The 20,498-nt window shown below is 37.8% G+C and overlaps 1 non-coding gene across 1 annotated transcript; it reads right to left on the minus strand.

Annotated features, from left to right (window-relative positions):
* Positions 1-18,441: 18,441 nt before the first annotated feature.
* On the minus strand, positions 18,442-18,514 carry Trnaa-agc (transfer RNA alanine (anticodon AGC)). The gene has a single exon. It is a non-coding gene; the product is annotated as a tRNA-Ala (tRNA).
* Positions 18,515-20,498: the final 1,984 nt, after the last annotated feature.

A 20,498-nucleotide genomic window follows, 5' to 3' on the forward strand; every position in this document is an offset into this window, starting at 1 on the left:
ATTTGGGAGGCAGAGGGAGGAGGATTGGAAGTTCAAAACCAGCCTCAGCAAATTAGCAAGGCCCTAAGCAACTTAGTGAGACCCTGTCTCAAAATAAAAAAATTAAAAGGGCTGGTATGTAGCTCAGTGGTTAAGTACCTCTGGGTTTAATTCCCAGTCCCTGTCTCCTCCCTCCTGAAAAAATCAGGATAAGGTTACCTCTAGGGGTGGAGAGAGGAAAGGGAATTGTAATGTGAGAACAAGGTGTATTTCTTAAAGTTGGTGTTACTTTAGATTTTCTTTAAACAGTATATTTTTTATATTAACTTCTATGTATATTTCACAATAAAAAAGAATTTTTAAAAAAATTCCCTGGCATTGCTCATTTGTTCCTCTAAGACTTCCTTGAACATTTCCAGTCATCACTCTCACCTGGAAATCACTTCAATTATTTTCGTAATTGAGATTTCACAAGATGTAGATCAAAATGCTATACTGATAGCTCAATACCGAGTATCTAACACTTGGCTGCTTCTCTTGTTCCTGGAATTCTTAATCCAAAAACTCCCCAGAAAACCACTCACACCAATCTGGCAATGTCCACTGTTTACAATTCAACACTGCTGTTGATTTGTCAGGATTCCTTCATTCTTTAGAGGCTTACACATTTTTTCTTTTTAAATATTTATTCCATTATTTTATTAGTGTTGAGATCACAGTTGCATATGGTGATTTCCAGAAACATTTTTTGAAGTTCAATATTTAGTGCTCATTCTTTCCTAATTTCTATTATTTGTTCAGTATCTGCAGCATACATGGAAATATAAAAAATAATAATGTTACATTATTAATATTTTAAAAAAATAACACAAATGGAATATTTAACCTATATCTTACAACGAGAAACACTATTGCTGAACAATACTTTGATTTCCCTGTTGGTTTTTTAAACATTAGCAATGACTCACAAAATTTCATTGGTATTTGTGTTTCATTTTGACTAGGCCTTTTATTTTTTTCTTATTGAAGGGAGATTTTCAATACAATAAGCTTTCTGGTCATCTGCTTGACATTAATTTCCTAATTCCTCCTTGGTTTTCATCTTTCTGCTGGTCTCACTTCTAGGATATTATTCCAAAATTCACTTCCTTCCCTACATTTACAGCCCATAAATACAAGATTTTCCAAAATATCATTATTGAAAGTTATTGTCATCTAACTGCAATGCATCTCCAAAAACAAGACTTCTCTTATTCCTCCAGTCATTACATGGATGGCAGCTAACACAAATCCATATGACACAATGTCCCATCTCTGGGAGAAATCACAGATGACTTGGTAAGCACTGCAGGTGTCTTCTTATGGCATATATCTTCCTTAAAAAATGATATGGTATGTGTGTGTGTGTTTCCATACCAGGAAAACAGGAAGCACCCAAGTATTTGAATTTGAAACAGGTAATTAACGCAGGGAATTAATTATACAGCTAATGGAGGAGATGAAAAGCCAATGGTGGATGATGCGGCAGTCCAGAGATCATCAACAGCAGGAAGACACTTGCCAGATGGAAGTAAGTGAAAAAGTGGTATTACTGGTACTGAGGAATCTGAATCTTTGTTTAGAAGCTGAAAACATGGCAGGAGCCATGGAGGAGACGCAACCCAGCCAATGCTGGAGATACCATCCAGGGCAGAATGGGGGGTTGTGATATCCTGGTCTTTCCCTTTGGGTTTCTTCCACCACTGCTCACGACTAGCCAAACACAGCTAAAATATAGTGGAAGCAGGAGAACAAGGGAAGGATAAGAAAGGGGCACTAAAAGGTGAAAGGCAGCTCAGCAAAGTCACTATACTCATCTCCAAGCAAACTGCTATCACATGGAAGAAATATATTTATTCTCCCTAGAACTTGGGAGAACTACAGAAAACTCAGATGAATAAAATTCAACTAAAAACTAGGAAGAACCCTGACATGTGGTACAAGCCTGTAACATGGGAGACTGAGCAGGAAGATGACAAGTTTGAGGCCAGCCTCAGCCAATTTAGAGAAGCCTTAAACAACTTTTATTATTATCATTATTATTATTATTATTATTATTACTTTATTTATATTATTTATATTTCCCTGTCTCAAAATAAAAAATAAAAAGGGCTCGGCATGTGGCTCAGTGGTAGAGCACCCCTGGGTTCAAGCGTCGTACCAAAAAATAAAAAATAGAGATCTAGGTATTGTGTTTGTGAGTGGTCACTACAGAATCTTTTGACTTTGCTGTAGATGGGAAATGTGTGATAAAATGTTAGAAAAACATCAATGAAGCAGCAAGACCTCTAGGCCCACAAAGAGGGATCACATGTTCATAGATATATAAATTATTTCAAACTACCCAGAATTTAGCAGTTTAAAGAAGCAAAAAGCAAATTTATTATCCTGTAGTTCCTTTGAGCCTGTAATCCAGAACCAATTGAGCTAGGTAATTCTGGTTCAGGTTCTCTCATGAGGTGGCAGGCCAATGGTGGACTGGGCTGCAGTCATCTGAAGTCTCAAAAAGAGGGTTCAATTCTAAACTCACTTATGTGGTTTTTAAAGACACAGTCCCTTACTGGTGGTTGGCTGGAACCCTAAATTCTTTGGCAGGTTGACCTCTACGTAGGGCTGAATATTCTCCTAACAGGGCAGCTGAATTCCCAGAGCAAGTGATCTGAGAGAGAGCAAAGTATACTCAATATGGAAACCACAGTAGTAGGCCTTTCAGTAAGGATTAAAATCTAACCAAGATTCTGGAAAGATAGTAGCAGTAGAATTGATTGCATGGTCTTCAGATCTTCCCAAATCCCCACATAAAAACAGAATGATAAGAAAGCAAGACCAGAGAATATTATTTACAAAACAAGTTGACCCATAGCCTGAAAGTATAAACAGGTAGGAACAAACCCAAATGTATCAACATCCATGTAGGAAAAAAATAGGGAAGTATTGAGGTATTTGACAGGCCTAAGAAGAACCCCTAAAATAGCCAACAGGTAGTAACTAGAATACATTAATGGCCAATTTAAGAACAGTTGCTGAAACCAAGTATTGCCCACTTAAATAGCAAGCAAGTGTGAAGATTCTGCTGTATGAAGATTTATACAGGCAAGAGTAATTTAGACCCTATAAACTGTGGAAAATAACCAACCATGGCTCCCTTCCAGGACAAGTTCCCACCATGTGGAGAAACTCCTAGAAATCAAATAAAAACTGAGAAGGGAAGGGATAAGAGAGAAGGAAAAAGAAACTACAGATAAAGGTAGAAGAGGAAAAGAGAACCAGGAAATCTCAGAAAGAAAATCACCATAGTTTTAAGACTACACAAAAACAAGAAAAGTGGAAACTTTGAAGTTAAAAAAAAAATTGAATAAAGTATTCTTCTAAGTTAAAAAAAAATAGTTGTAGTTGGACACAATACCTTTATTTTATTTATTTATGTCAAGCTGAGGATCAAACAGGGTTTCAAGCCTGCAAGGCAAGCACGCTACCACTGAGCCACAACCCTAGCCTCTTCTAAATTTTTAAGAAAAAAAAATTGCACATAAATATGAGGGAAAAAAAAGTTGCTATTCAAATTCCATGCAAGTATACTCTAAGAAGCAAAAGTAACATCCAAATAAAATCATTTCAGAAAGTTACATTCAAAACCAAATCAACACTCTAATGTATTTTTGCATACAAAAGCTAAAAGGCATTAATATTATATAAGATATGAAAGAACATAAATAAGGATAGGAAATATTCAGAAATGAGGTGACAAAAATCTAAAAAATTAATTAATGGTATAGGGTTTAAAACCATGTTAAGAATAACGACTAGGCCAGGCACAGAGCTGTACTCTAGGCAGCTCGGGAGGCAGAGACAGAAGGATCTAGAGTTCAAAGCCAGCCTCAGCAATAGAAGGTGCTAAGTAACTCAGTGAGACCCTGTCCCTAAGTAAAATACAAAATAAGGCTGGGGAAGTGGCTAAGTGGTAGAGCACTTGCCTAGTATGTGTGAGGCACTGGTTTAATTCTCAGTACTGCATGCAAATAAATAAATTAAATAGGGGCTGGGGATGTGCTCAAGCGGTAACGCTCTCGCCTGGCATGCTTGCGGCCCGGGTTCAATCCTCAGCACCACATACAACAAAGATGTTGTGTCACTCTCTTTAGAGCAACTAAGAACAGAACAGGGAGGAAGAGCATGAGGAAAAGATTAACATTAAACAAAGACGAGTGGGGGGAGAGAAAGGGAGAGAGAAGGGAAAGCATATGGAAATGGTAGGAGACCCTCAATGTTACACAAAATTACACATAAGGGTTGTGAGGGGAAAGGGGGGTGGAAACAAGGGAGAGAATTGAACAACAGCAGATGAGGTAGAGAGGGAAGATGGGAGGGGAGGGGAGGGGGGATAATAGGGGATAGGAAAGGTAGCAGAATACAACAGTCACTAATATGCCATTATGTAAAAATGTGAGTGTGTAACCGATGTGATTCTGCAATTTGTATTTGGGGTAAAAATGGGAGTTCATAACCCAATTGAGTCAAATGTATGAAAGATGATATATCATGAGCTTTGAAATGTTTTGAACAACCAATAAAAATAAATAAATAAAAATTAAAAAAAATAAAACATAGACCAATTTGCTTAGTTTTTAGTAGTTTTGATAGGGAAGGTTCTGATTAGAAGAGTATTGAATTTCCATTATTAAAAATATAGAAACAACATTAAAAAGATAAAGAAAATAATCATTTTCAATGTACTATCCAAAGATAACTACTATTTATATTTTATGCAAAATAGTCCACCTTTTTCTAAGAATAAAAATGTCTTTACTATACTTTTGGAAAAAGGTGTCATATTAAATATGTTTATGCCACTTTTTTTTCATTTACTAATGTTATATAATGAATGTACTCCCATGCCATTAAAGATAGACTTATGTTGTTATTTTTTTAAATGTCTCATTGTATTCAATTGTAGGGCTGCACGTAATTTATTCAGCAGGTTCTATGCTAATGGAAATGTATGTTGTTTCCAAATATTCACTACTATAAACACTAAGAAGGATATATTTAAACTTAAGACTTTATGCATCACGTAATCTTTTCCATAAAATAAATTCCTAGAAATGAAAAAAAAACAAAGATGTTGTGTCTGCCGAAAACTACAAAATAAATATTAAAAAAATTTCTCTGTCTCTCTCTCTCTCTTTCAAAAAATGAAAATAAAAAAATAAAATAAATTAATTAATTAATTAAAGGTCCATCAACAACTCATAAAAATATAATAAGAAAAGAAAACAACTAAACTGGGGCTGGGGTTATAGCTCAGTGGTGGAGTGCTTGCCTAGCACTCATGAGACACTGGGTTTGACCCTCAGCATCACATTAAATAAATAAATAAAGGTATTGTGTCCATCTACAACTAAAAAAATTTTTTTAAAGAATAATGAATAAAAAAAACCACAAGAACAAATTACACAGTGAAATATTTTATTTTAAAAAAGGAAACAGGGCTGGGGTTGTGGTTCATTGGTAGAGTGCTCACCTACAAAGTGTGGGGTCCTAGGTTTGATTCTCAGCACCACATAAAAATGAATAAATAAATATATTGTGTCCAACCACAACTAAAAAAATAAATATTAAAAAAAAAGAAAAGATGAGGCTGCACATGCCTATAATCCCAGTAACTTGGGAGGCTGAGGCAGGAGGATCACAAGTTTGAGGCCACTTTCAGGAATTTAGTGAGATCCTCAGCAACCTAGTGAGAACTTACCTCAAAATAAAATTTAAAAAATGAGCTGGGGGTGCTGGGGTTGTAGCTTAGTGGTAGAGCACTTGCCTAGCATGTGTGAGGCACTGGGTTTGATTCTCAGCACCACATATAAATAAATAAAATAAAGATCCATCAACACTAGAAAAAAATATTTTTAAAAAATGAGCTGGGGAGGCTGGGGTTGTGGCTCAGTGGTAGAGCACTTGCCTAGCATGTGTGAGGCACTGGGTTCAATTTTCAGCACCACACATAAACAAATAAAATAAGTGTCCATTGACAACTAAAATAATATTTTAAAAAAGCATCGCTGGGGCTGGGGCTCAGCGGTAAAGCGCTCGTCTCACTCGTGCGAGACCCTGGGTTCGATCCTCTTCACCACATAAAAATAAATAAGTGAAATAAAGGTATTGTGTCCAACTACAACTAAAAAATAAATATTAAAAGAAAAAAGAAGAAGCATGCTCTGACCAGATGTGTTGGCTTGGGAGGCTAAGGCAGGAGGATCATGATTTCAAAGCTAGCCTCAGCAACTTACACCGTGTCTCTAAACAAAATATAAAAAAGGGGATGTGACTCAGTGGTTAAGCACCCCTGGGTTGGATCCCCAGTACCAATAAATAAATAAATAAATATTAAGCATGCTCTGATTCTGAAATTGTTAGTCCAGAATGACCAACACTAAGATACAATCTAGAAAAATTATTATTATCATTATTATTATTTGTGGTACTGGGTATGGAAACCTAGAGTGCCCTGTCTCTGAGCTACATCCCCCAGTCCTTTTTATTTTTTATTTTGAGACAGGATCTCCTCACATTGCCCAAGCTGACCTTGAAATTGTGATTCTCTTGCCTCATCCTTGTGTGTTACTGGGATTACAGGCATGAACCACCACACTAAACTCTAGAAAAATTATTTCACTTTAAAGAAAAAAGACAAAAATCCTTGGAGTATCTGGCAAGAATACCATGTGACACAAAATTAGAAATAAAATCAGTTAACTAATAGCCTTCAACAGCCAAATTTTATGCCAGAAGAAAATGGAGTAACATATTGAAACACTCAATCATTGACAATGTGAATCAACCATTTTATACCCAGGAAAACTGACCTTTTAAAGTGCAAAGAACTGGGTTGTAACTCACTTCACCAATCAATGCTCCAAGTGGGAGAGAGAGAGATCACAGAAATACAAGAACCCATGGGCTAGGGTTGTGGCTCAGTAGTAGAGAGCTTGTCTAGAATGTATGAGGCACTGGGTTTCATTCTCAGCACCGAACATAAATAAATGAATAACATAAAGGTCATTAACATATAATAAAAAAGGAAGAAGAAGCCAAAGTGAGAGGAGGAGCCATAAGGACCTCCCATTAGGCTCCATCTTTTAAAAGACCTATCATCTATTAACATCACCACACTAAATACCAAGCTCTCAACAAATGAACCCATGGGGAACAAATTCAAACTATATCCAAATCATAGCAGGAATGGTGTACTGATATACACAAGAACATAAATAACCCTTGAAAACATTGTGCTAAGTGAAAAAAGCCAGTCATTGGGGCTGGGGTTGTGGCTCAGTGGTAGAGCTCTTGCCTAGCATGTGTGAGGCATTGGGTTCAACTCTCTCAGCACCGCATATAAATAAATGAATAAAATAAAGATGCATCAATATCTTAAAAAAAAAAAGCCAGTCACAAATTACCAGATTATATGCTTTCATTCATTGAATTATCCAAAGTGCTGGTTGCTCAGGTCTGGGAAAAGGTGGAGGAGAGATGGAAAGTGACAGCTAGTGGATATAGTCTTTCTTTTAGGGGAGATAAAATATTTTTAAATTAACTGAATACAGTGGCACATGCATGTAATTCCATGTGCTACTCATGGAGCTGAGGCAGTAGGATTGCAAGTTTGAGCTAGCCTCAGCTACTTAGTGAGACCCTGTCTTAAAATAAAAAATAAAACTGGAGTCATAGCTCAGAGGCCAAGCACCCCTGGGTTCAATCCTCAGTATAAAAAAAAAAAAAGTGAAAAATAAAAAAAGGTCTGGGAATACAGCTCAGGGGTAGAATGCCCCAAGGCTCAATCCCAGTATATTAAAAAAAATCTAATATTAGATATGGTAATGGTTGTACACCCCTGTGAACATACTAAAATAATGAATTGTATACTTTCAATGGTGAATTATAAAGATGAGTTACAATAATTCATGCTTTATGTACTCACAATGAGTATTCATCAAACTACAAATGAATTATCTTCTATTTACATGATATTATTCTAATTTTCTTACTATTTTTTTTTTCTTTTTGGCTTCAGTGTAATCTCTTCCCCTTTACACTTCTTTTTAGAATATAATTTTTTCTTGTTTCTTTTCTTTTACACTCTATGATCAAACCATGGAAAATATTGTACATGTCCATGAATTTAAGAGCCATTTACATACTACAATCTGTCTTGGATCATTTTTATTTTCTATTCCCCATATATCCAGCTGCTTATTAGATATTTCCATTTAGAAATTCCAAGTGAGAAATGAGAAGCACATAGAATTCAATTTATATCAAATCACATTTCCTCAACTATTCCCTTAATGTATTCCTCTCTTTAAAAGGCACCAATTCCTAAACAGATGCCCACCAGAAATCTAGGAGTCAACCAAGACACCAATCTCTTCACCCATATCATAGTCAGTTAGTCATTTAGTTCTTTTGTTTGTTTGTTTGTTTTTTGTTTTTGTACTAGGGATTGAACCTAGGGATACTCTACCACTGAGCTACACCCCCCAGTCATTTTTATTTCCATTTTGAGACATTTGGATCTCACTAAGTTGCCTATGTTGGCCTGGATCTTATGATGTTCCTGCTTCAGCCTCACAAGTAGCTGGGATTACAGGGATGCATCACTATGCCTAACAGTGACAGAATTTTTATAGAAGACATCCACATATAATTCTTGCCCCTTTTTAATCCATCCTCCAATTTATTTATTTATTCATTTGTTTATTTATTTAGGTATTGGAGATTAAACTCAGGGAAAGTCAACCACTGAGCCAAATCCGCAGTCCTTTTTATTCTTCATTTTGAGGTAGGGTCTTGCTAAATTCTTGACTGACCTGGAACTTGTGATCCTCCTGCTTCAGCCTCCCAAATTGCTGGAATTATAAGCCTGTGCCACCTTGCCCAGCCTGCACTCCAATTTAAAGAAGGATGACCTATAATCTACATCTCTGATCATTTAATTTCCTTGCTCATAATTCTTCAATGGTTTCTTATAGTTAGGATAAAACCTGTACTTCTCAAGAGGGCATATCTTTAATTCCCCTTCCTCTAACAGTAAGTAGTTTACTTTTGAAGGAATTACTTTTCCCATTTTGTATTGATAGGACAATAAATCAGGGTGTCCTGGATGGGCAAGTTCATTATAAAAAACCTGAAATTCTCCTCAGGATTTTTTCATTTTAATTAATCAATTGTACCGGGATTGAACCCAGGAACACTTAATAACTGGGCTTTATCCCTAACCTTTTTTATTTTTTATTTTGAGACAGGATCTCACTAAAAATAAGGCTGACTTTGAATTTTCCATTCTCCTGAGACTTCTGAGCCACTGGGTTTATAGGCGAGCACCATAATGCCCTGCTAAATTAAATTTATTGTTAAATGACATATAAAGTTGTACATATGAATGATGTAGCATGATGTTTTCTTATCTGTATACACTGTATAATGTTTAATCAGGTTAAAAATATATATCTGCTTGAGCATTTATCATTTTCTTCTTTATAATACTGGGGATTGAACCAGGGGCAATTTACCATCAAGGTATCTTCCTTGTTTTCATTTTGTATTTTGAGACGTTTCGCTAAATTGCCCAAGCTGGCGTCAAACTTGTGATTCTCCTGCCTCAGCCTCCCAAATTGCTGGGATTACAGTTTACATGTGTGGACCACTACCCTGGCTATCATTTCTTTATGATGAAAACTTCCAATACACTTTCTTCTAGCTTTTTGAAATGTATATTTTTGTTATCTACAGTTACCATACTGTTCAATATTACACCAGAACTTATTGTTCCTAATTGTAAATTATTATACACTAATCAACTTTTTCCTATTCTTCCATTCCCTCCTCAGAATTTTGAGTCAGATTATGCAGTGATGGAATATATATATATAGGCACTCACTCTGACAGTTGAGTAATTCTTGCTACCTACATTTCTGCAGCTATTTCCAAGCCTAGTTGTCTAGCTTTCTGGTCAATTCTAAGAGTCATTAATTTTTCCAATAAATTCTCTTTTTGCTTACATTAGCCAAGTCAGTTCTTTTGCTTATGACTAAATAAATAAATAAAATAACAGACACATGGACCCAACCTATTTCCCAGTGTTGCCTTTCTCCATCATATATTATGTTTTTCCCTGTTGCAATAATGAACTCTTCATAGTTCTCTTGCCCGAAGTGTACACTTCCCCAACTTTTAAGAAAGTTTTTGAGCCTGGCAGAGTGGCACACTACTGTAATCCCAGCAGCTCAGGAGGCTGAGGCAGGAGGATCATGAATTAAAACCAGCCTCAGCAATTTAGCAAGGCACTAAGCAACTCGGTGAGACCCTGTCTCTAAATAAAAAATACCAAAAAAAAAAAAAAAGAGCTAGGGATGTGGCTTACTGGTCATGTACCCCAGGGTTCAATCTCCAGTACCAAAAATAAATAAATAAATAAATAAATAAGAGGCAGCAGCTCTTTGAGCTGAGCTGATGATTTTAATCCCACCAGTGATTGGGATGACTGAGGCAGGGGGATTGCAAATATGAGGTTAGCTTTGGCAATTTAGTGGGATTCTGTCTCAAATATTAAAAATTAAAAAGTCTAGGGGCATAACTCAGTAGTAGAGCACTAAAAAACCCAAAAGACCTCCTTGATTCCCATCTCAGCTGCAGGGGAAGTGCCATATGCTCTCCAGGGCTTCTCTGCCTCCCTAATGCCTACACAATGCACTGGTTCACCTTGAACATAATTATTATTTCAGTTACACTTTTTCTACATGTCTTTCACTAGACTCTTTAAGTTCTAAGAGAAAGAACTCTGTCTACTATCTCTGATTTCCCAACCCAGCCCAGTGCCCAGCTCTAAAAAGTCACTTCAAAATGTTTGCTAGTAAACATACAAATAAAGCCTTCTATGTGAGACACTGCAGCCAGGTAACTTCATAGTTACCTTCATAGGCAAGTATAAGTATGTGAAAGTCATACATTAAATATTTCCATTTATATTTTACTTCTTTTAAGTTGGCCTTCTCAGAAAGATAGGCTAAGGAAGAATTTCCTTTCCTTTTACACCAAAATTTTGCTATTTCAATGGCTTCTTAAAAAGCAAAATATGGGAGGGCAGGGAGGGGGTGCTGGGGGGTGATATGGGCCAAATTATATTGTTGCATTGTGTACATATACAAATATGTAACAACAAATCTCATCAATATGTATAACTATAATTCACCAATTAAAAAAAAGGGAGGGGGTTATGCAGCAAACTATGGATGATGTCCCAACAAATTGCACAATAAGGAGAATTTCTTTCCCTTCTTTCACTCTTTCCTGGAACTTGCTGTTTTGGCTCTAAGGAATGTTTTAATTAGAATTTGTTTGCATTATAAAATTCTTATTCAAATACTCCGGATTTAGCCATCAGGTGGCTTTCAAGTTATGAACAATAATGCACTTTGGGGAATTTGAGAATTCCAGAATGTGGAAGTGTCTCATACAAATCAGAGAAGCTATTCCTGCAATTTGGAGAGATCAGCAGCTCTTACAATCAAATGTCTTTCATCAATTCACCACTTTCCACTTCACCACATTACACTTTAGTTCATTGGGAAAAAATGTTTAAGTATTAAAAAGTGGATGCTTCAGACTGGTTTGGTGGCACTTGCCTGTAATCCCTACCCTGGAGGTTGAGGCAGGAAGATCTGTAAATTCGAGGCTATCCTAAGGAATTTAGGAAGACCCTGTCCCCAAAATAAAAAGTGCTGGGGATGTAGCTCGATGGTTGAGCACCCCTGGGTTCAATTCCTAATGTCAGGAAGTAGCTAGCAAGGAGCAGTGAAATACATGGCAAGGTCACAAGTTTTCTTAAAGTCATTACCATTTTATCTATCTATCTATCTATCTATCTAGGTATTGAGAATTGAACCCAAGGGCGCTAAGTCATATCTCCAGCTGTTTTTATTTTGAGACAGGGTCTCACTAAGTTGCTTAGGGCCTCCCTAAATTGTTGAGTCTGGCTTTTGTTATGGAAATCTCCATCCTTGTCCCAGATGCCAATGCAATAACAAGGACTTGGTTTTGAGAAAAAGGAAACAGAGTTGTATTGCTGTGCTAGAAGGAGAAACGCAGGGGACACCTGCCCATCAGTGGGAACATGGGGGTTTTAAAGAAGTTTAATCAGAGACCATAATCCATGTGTTCTCTATCTGGAGTTGTAATTCACTTGTTAATTGTTGAGGGCCACTGTATTTCATGATCCCATACTTAAAAATATTTAAAATGTTATTAAAGTATATGAATTTTCCTGACCTTGAGTCATGGAAGTAATCTGTTTTAGGTGGCCGCCAAATATGTATTATCATGTACAAGTATCCTTTTCTGGATTGTTTTAAAATGTGAACATAAAAGGAGGTTAACAGATCTGTTTGTTTACTTTCACCTTTCCTTTTCATTATATCTAATTCTATTCAGGATACTAAATTGTTTAGAAAATTGCTTTCTTTTAGTGCCTGTTGGAATGTTACATAATTTTTTTTAGCCTTCATTGCCAGAATTCTTATCTTCATCCCAGTGCTGGTAAAGACAAAGATAAAACCAAACTACAGCTTCTTCAATAGCTATCACAGTAAACTGTATAAACTGATGCATCAATGAATAATAACTCAACAAGTGATGCTCAATCAAGGAGTCAATTTACTTTGAGAGGAAATGGACATATTGATGGAATCCTCTGCTTTGAACTGCTTGCAGAACTGGCCTGGACTATGTATCACTTGTATGCATTGTGAACTATCTGTTGGTGCAGCGAATTGTGGTAGTGCTGGGGCATCTTTGCTGATGGTGTCATCAGTGGTACAATTTTTCCAAAAAGAGCCCTCATTTGGCTTGGTGTCATGGCATTTTGCATCCTCCTCTCTTCTGCTAGCAAAGGCCAAATTTGGGGGCCAACAGAGGTGAGGTAAAGAACCTCACCCCCCCACTGGTATTTGGGGGCCAACAGAGGTGAGGCAAAGAAACTCACCCCCCCACACTGGTGCAAAGGCCTATCCATAAGTATGGCTGTATGCTGGACCGGTAGTCAATGATGGGTAAGATCCAATTGCAATGGTACCAACCTAAGACAGGAGGCTGATGCCTTGAGGTCAGCTCATCCGATGACGGGTAAGAACCATATGTAGTATTGGACAACCTAAGACAGGCACAGTCCCTAAGCCACATGCTTGTTGTTTAATTAAACAGAAGGGGGGAGATGTTGAGGGCCACAACCCAGTAGGGATGACGCCTGGCATTTTGCCAGAAGGGAGTGGTTGAGAGGTGGCGCCAGCCAGCCATTGAGATGATGATGGTTATGTTAAGCTGTGTATTCAATTGTATATAGACCTTTACTGTCCTGCAATAGGGCAGCTCTTGCTGCCTCCGGTGCCTGCTACTTTGGAGTTCCTGTTGAGTTCTTGCAGGGTCCAAGAGAGTTCCCCAGAAGTGTGTGTGGAGTGCTGGTGGAGTTCGGGCAATAAAGTTTCCTGTTTGAACATACAAGTGCTTTGTGGCGGCTCGGTTATTTGTGCCCAGCCAGACTGCGGCAGTTGATTTGGGAGACAGTAATTTCTTAGATCTTCTGGTGTCATCCCCAGGTCTGAATTACTTTGTTCCTGTGGTAGGTGTGTGCTCAAGGATGGATAACTCTGCTAGGATGGGGAAGAAAGGTAATCCTGTTTCCACTGAGATTGGGAAGGGGGAGAGATTAGGGAGGCAGAGAGAGAAAGGAAGAGAAAAAAAATATGTCCTTTTCAAAAATAAGTCACAATGACACAGCAGCAAAAGCTATATTCAAAGCATAAAGTCGACCATAGTTACACTTTGAATTTGCAATCCTTCTGCCTTAGGCTCACAAATTGCTGGGATTACAGGCAGGCAGCACCATGCATCATCTCCTTTGTCATTCTCTGCTCAAAGATGAGCATCTCTCTCTCTCCCTCATCTTTTTTTAATATACACATTCTTTTCTTTTGATTTTTTTTAAGTTGTAGATGGACACAATACCTTTATTTATTTTTATGTGGTGCTGAGGATCAAACCCAGTGCTTCATGCATGCTAGGCAAGCACTCTACCGCTGAACCGCAACCCCAGCTCTGACCCACTCTCTCTTGAGATTGCTCTTTGCTTGAGCCTTACTTTACTTTCACTCTGCTTGTATTTATAATAAAGTTCTCCTGCCTGGCTTTTGGTGTCTGACTTTAAATTTTCTTTTGTCAAACACAAGAACCAAGGTTTAAAGTTTCAGTTCCTGTGACACTTATATCACAAGAAAATTAAAGGTGGATGCCTCTGGTGAATACTACTAAGATCAGGAAAATATGTATTTGTTTTCATTGTAAGTCTTTCTGTAGCATTTATTTTGTAACCGTATGCATGTATTACTGTTTCTTTTACATTTTTGTTTAAATTTTCCAACTATAATAGTAACACATTTATTATTTTTGTTCACTATTTTTATTCGTGTGTGTGTGTGTGTGTGTGTTACTAGAGAATGAACCCTTTGCTTCACGCATGGCAAGTGCTCTACCATTGAGCTACATTCCCCTTTTTAATGTTTTTTTTGTTTGTTTGTTTGTTCTGAGGATTGTACACAGGGGTATTTTACCACTGAACCACATCCCCAGTCCTTTATTTTTCTATTCTTATTTTGAGACTGGGTCTTGTTAAGTTGCTAAGGCTGTCTTTGAACTTGTGATCCTTATGCCTCAGCCTCCCTAGTCATTAGGATTATACAGGTGACCACTACTCCCTACCAAATGTTTCTAAATAAACTTATTGAACATAATTTAATACAATAAAATGCACCTGATTTTTTTTGTATGTTTTGTTTTGTTTTTATTTGGGGGTATTGAACTCAGCAGCACTCGACCACTGAGACACATCCCCAGCCCTGTTTTGTATTTTATTTAGAGACAGGATCTCAAATTGCTTCACACTTTTCTTTTGCTGAGGCTGATCTTGAACTCGAGATCCTCCTGCCTCAGTCTCCTGAGCTGCTGAGATTACAGGCACACACCACCTTGCCCAACAAAACGCACCTGTTTTAAGTATACTGTTTAATGAGTTTCAACAAATGTTTGTATCAGCCAGGTATTGCTGTCATCCTGACTTTGGAGGCTGAAGAAGATCACAAATTTGAGGTCAGCCTCAGCAATTTAGCCTAAGCAATTTAGCAAGACTCTGTCTCAAAAATAAAAAGGGTTGGAGATGTAGCTCAGTGATAAAGCACTCCTGGGTTCAATTTCAAGTACCAAAATGAATAAATAAAAAAACAAACAAATAAATAAAATAAAAATAAAAACAAAAAAGTTTGCATTAATGTAACTACCATTATAATCAAGATATAGAACACTATTTCACCCGAAAAAGCTCCCTTGAGATCTTTGCAGTCAATCCCCAATGACTGTCCTTAGCCACAGGCAATCACTGCTCAGCTTTCTGTCATTAAACATTAGTTCGCTTAGGTTGATTTGGTCTGGTACTGGGGATTGAACATAGAGGTGTTGAACACTGACACATCCCAATTTTTTTTTTTTTATTTTGACAGAAAGACTTCCTAAATTGCTGAAGGTCTCAGTAAATTACTGAGGCTGTCCCTGAATTTGCTATTCTCCTGCATCTCTAGTCACTGGGATTACAGGTTATACACCAACCTGGCCAGGGCTTTTAAATTTTGATGATATCCCATTATAAGATCTATTTATTTATTTATTTACTTTATGGTTTGTGCTCCCCTCCCCCCCTGCAGTCACAGTGAAATCCAGAAACAAGAAGCCTGATGGATAAACATCTTGTGACAAAAGTCAAAACTATGCCCTAGGGGCTGAGGCTGTAGCTCAGTGGTAGAGTGCTTGCCTACCATGTGTGAGGCTCTGAGTTTGATCCTTAGCACCACATAAAAATAAATAAAGAAGGCATTTTGTCCATCTACAACTATAAAACAACAACAACAAAAAACTATGCCCTAAGACTTGATGGCACATGCCCATAATCCCAGTGACTGGGGAAGCTGATGCAGGAGAATAGCAAATTCAAGGATGGCCTCAACAATTTAGCAAGACTCTATTAAAAGGGCTTGGCTCTGTTTAAAGGGCTTGGGATGTGGATTACTGGTAAAGTGACCCTGGGTTCAGTTCTTTGTACCAACCAAACAACAAATTATGGTCTAGACAAGAGGACCTTTCTTCTCATAACAAAAGCCACCAAGAAAAGAAAATCCTGAATGAAGATCCACCAGACCAGCCTGACCTAGGTCACCTGTTGTGGCAGCTGTGCAATCTCTCCAGCTCTGCAGATCCCCCACCATTGCCCTCAATCCCCTTTCTATGAAATCTCAAAATCATTGTCAACTCCACAAAGACAGGACCAAGGACATGGGTTCCCTTGTCTTCCTGGTGTGGCTACACTGATTGAAGTTTCTTTCATGATTTTCACCCTCCCCTTTTGATTTGGGGGCAAGTGGCTGGACCTGATTTATTGGATTACCAGAGTCAGATCTCTGGCCTAGGACTGCTGGTAACAATCTTATCTGAGTCTTTGCATTCCATACACGTTTTGGAATCACCTTGTCAATTTCTACATACAATCCAGCTTGAATTTTTATTGGGATTGTAATAAATCTGTAGGTCAATTTGGGAAGTACTAACAACAATACCTGTTTTTCCATGGTATATTTTCCCTTAGGTCTTCTTTAATTTCTCTCAACAATATTTTGTGGGTTTCTTTAACAGGCCTTAAACATTTTTTTTTTTTTTAATTTTCGGCGGACACAACATCTTTGTTTGTATGTGGTGCTGAGGATCGAACCTGGGCCGCAAGCATGCCAGGCATGGCGCGCTACCTCTTGAGCCACATCCCCAGCCCCATATGTTTACTTTACATTTCTGTGGTGCTGAGGATTGAACCCAGTGCCTCATGCATGCTAGGCGAGCGCTCTACCACTGAGCCACCACCCCAGCCCCTCCTTAAACATTTTTAAAAATGTATCGCTAGCCAGGTGTGGTGGTGCACGCCTGTAATCTCAGCGGCTCAGGAGGCTGAGGCAGGAGGATTGAAGTTCAAAACTAGCCTCACCATTTTAGTGAGGCCCTAAGCAACTCAGTGAGACACTGTCTCTAAATAAAATATTAAAAAGGGCTGGGGATGTGGCTCAGTGGTTGAGTGCTCCTGGGTTCTATGCCAGATACCCTCCAAAAAAGTATCCCTGAAAACATCATGTTTTGGATACTATTTAAGTTTTTTTTTTTTTTCCCTTCAGTACTGGGGAATTAAACTCAGGGATAGTTTATCACTAAATTCCATTCCTAGCCCCCCCATTTTTTAGTGGACATAATGACTTTATTCATTTATTTTTATGTGGTGCTAAGGATTGAACCCATTGCCTCACATGCACTTGGCAAGCACTCTATCACTGGGCCACAATCCCAGCCCTGTTAGTAGTTTTTATACATTTACATTTTGCATAATATTATACACTCTGACTTTGCTGAATTTAATTATGTGTCCTATTATGTTTTTTATACACCCCATAGGATTTTTTTCTCTTTGTTTTAGTACCGGGGATTGAACCCAGGAGTACTTAGCCACTGAACCATATCTCCAGCCTTTTTTATTTTTTATTTTGAGACGAGGCTTGCTAAATTGCTTTGCTAAATTACTGAGCCTGCCATTGAACTTCTGATCCTAATGGCTCAGTCTCCTGAGTTGCTGGGATTATAGGCCTGTGCCGCCATACTTGGCCCTGTTGGATTTCATGTGCTTGTGACCTTGTAATCTCCAAACTATTTTTTTGTTTGTTTGTTTGGTACTAGAGATTGAACCCAGGTGCACTTTACCACTAAGTTACATCCCTAGTCTTTTAATTTTTTTATTTTGAGGCAAAGTCCAAGTTGCTAAGCCTGCCCTTGAACTTTTGATTCTCCTACCTCAACCTCCTGAGTTCCTGAGATTCCAGGTACGCAACACTGAGCCTAGCTTGTTGTGCTTTTTGTTATCATAAATGTACAATTTTGTAAAAAAAAATTTCTCTTTAGCCATTGAGAAACTCATATATTCATTCTTCTTTATTCTCTATTATGAAGCATTATACTTTTTTTTTTATAAAATCATACTTCCGGGCTGGGGATGTGGCTCAAGCGGTAGCACGCTCGCCTGGCATGCGTGAGGCCCCGGGTTCGATCCTCAGCACCACATACAAACAAAGATGTTGTGTCTGCCGAGAACTAAAATAAATAAATAAATAAATATTTAAAAAAAAAACATACTTCCTTTCCTGGGATAACTTCACACAGTATGGATGTATTACCTTTCTTCTTCTTTTTAAAAATATTTTTTAGTTGTAGTTGGACACAATACCTTTATTTTATTTATTTTTGTGTGGTACTGGGGATTGAACCCAGGGCCTCGCACTTGCTAGGTGAGCGCTCTACCACTGAGCCACAACCCCAGCCTGTATTACCTTTTTTCTGTATTCTAGTTGTTAATATTTTGTCAAAGACTTTTGCATCTTTGTTCATGAGAAATATAGTTGTAGGTTATTGCCGCAGTCTGGCTGGGCACAAATGCCGCAGTCTGGCTGGGCACACAATCACGAGCCACCACACAGCTTGTAGATTCAAACAGCAACTCTTTATTCCCGAACTCACACCAGCCGTCTACAATCACGTTCTGGGGAAATCCACGTTCTCTGCCCAAATCCACCTCCACTGGGCTTCTATCTCCAAAATATACTGTCTGAATCCCGTGAGAACTCAAGGGGAACTCAGGCAGCAGGATACGCCCTATTCCCAGCAGGAATAATCTTAAACCTTAAACCTGGAACCTAAACCAGGAACGCCCTAATCCGCCTTGGTCCTTGAGCAAGGTCACCTACATTCAATGTCACTGCAACATGGGGTACGCTGGCAAGGAAATTGTCATACCACTTGGCTAATGGCTCAAGCCCAGTGGAGGTGGATTTGGGCAGAGAACGTGGATTTACACATGATTATTGCCCAAGTATTTAACTCATTAGCTAACTCATCAATTTGATCCATAGTATATGGAGTAATAATTTTATTGGGAGAAATTCCAAACACTCCCTTTGCTGCTTTTATTCCTTTGAGTATTAATTGTCCTACAGCCTCAGGATACCTAGTAAGAATAGTGTTAGGAGAATAAGATAAATGTATCCACAATAATGGACCTTCTTGCCAAAATACTCCTGTAGGAATATTTTTTGTTGGTAGTACAATAAATAATAAAGGCAAACTTATATCAATTCTATCCAAATGTATGTTTTCCATATATGTTTCAATAATTTTTAATGCCTTTCTTGCTTTAGGAGTTAACATGCGGGGTGAATTTGGATCTGATGGACCTTTTAGAATATCAAATAAAGGTCCCAACTCTCCTGTTGGTATACCTAGATAAGGCCTTATCCAATTTATGTCTCCTAATAACTTTTGAAAGTCATTAAGTGATTTGGGTTGATCTACTCATATTTGAATTTTTGGTGGACGGACCATGGTTGAGGATAATAGAACTCCTAAATAATTAATTGGAAAATTTAATTGTACTTTATCTATTGCTATCTCTAGATTATAATTTTTTAATAAGTTTGTAAGTGTGGCATAACATTCCAGCAATATGTTTTTATCTTTATGTGCCAATAATACATCATCCATATAGTGAAATATTTGTAGTTTAGGATTTTGATTTCTAAGTGGCTGGATTGCTTTGTTAACATATATTTGACACATAGTTGGACTGTTAGCCATCCCTTGAGGGAGTACTTTCCATTCATATCTCTGATCAGGACCTTCATGATTTAATGCAGGGATAGTAAATGCAAAACGTGGACTGTCCTCGGGATGAATTGGAATTGAAAAAAAACAATCTTTAATATCTATAGCTAAAACATGCCAAGTTTTTGGCAAAGCAGACAATTGAGGAATCCCTGATTGAGCAGGTCCCATAACAACCATCTCATTATTAATGGCTCTTAAATCTTGCAATAATCTCCATTTACCAGATTTCTTTTTGATGACAAAAATGGGAGTATTATGGGGAGATATGGAAGGTTGTATATGTCCTTCTGCTAATTGTTGTTTGACCAGATCATGGGCTACTTGTATCTTTTCTTTAGTCAGGGGCCACTGAGGAACCCACACTGGTCTTTCTGATTTCCAAGTAATTTTGATTGTCTCAGTGGCCCTTTCTGAAAATCCAACCCATGTCTGTCTGTTCCTTGATCTATTTGTATTGGTGCTGCTATACCTTGCCCTTGTTTTCCTAATCTTTTTTCTTTCCTAAAGCCTTGTCTAGCCCTAGTAGTGGGCGCATTAGGATTGATGTTATTTGTTAACGTCAAACCTAATTGATCTAGGACATCTCGTCCCCATAAATTTATAGGAAGATGATCCAATACATATGGCTGTATAGTTCCTTCAC

This window comes from Marmota monax, unplaced genomic scaffold, assembly GCF_021218885.2.
Source record: "Marmota monax isolate L192 unplaced genomic scaffold, Marmota_monax_Labrador192_F-V1.1 WCK01_AAM20220418_F8-fsc00001, whole genome shotgun sequence".
Taxonomy (NCBI): Eukaryota; Metazoa; Chordata; class Mammalia; order Rodentia; family Sciuridae; genus Marmota; species Marmota monax.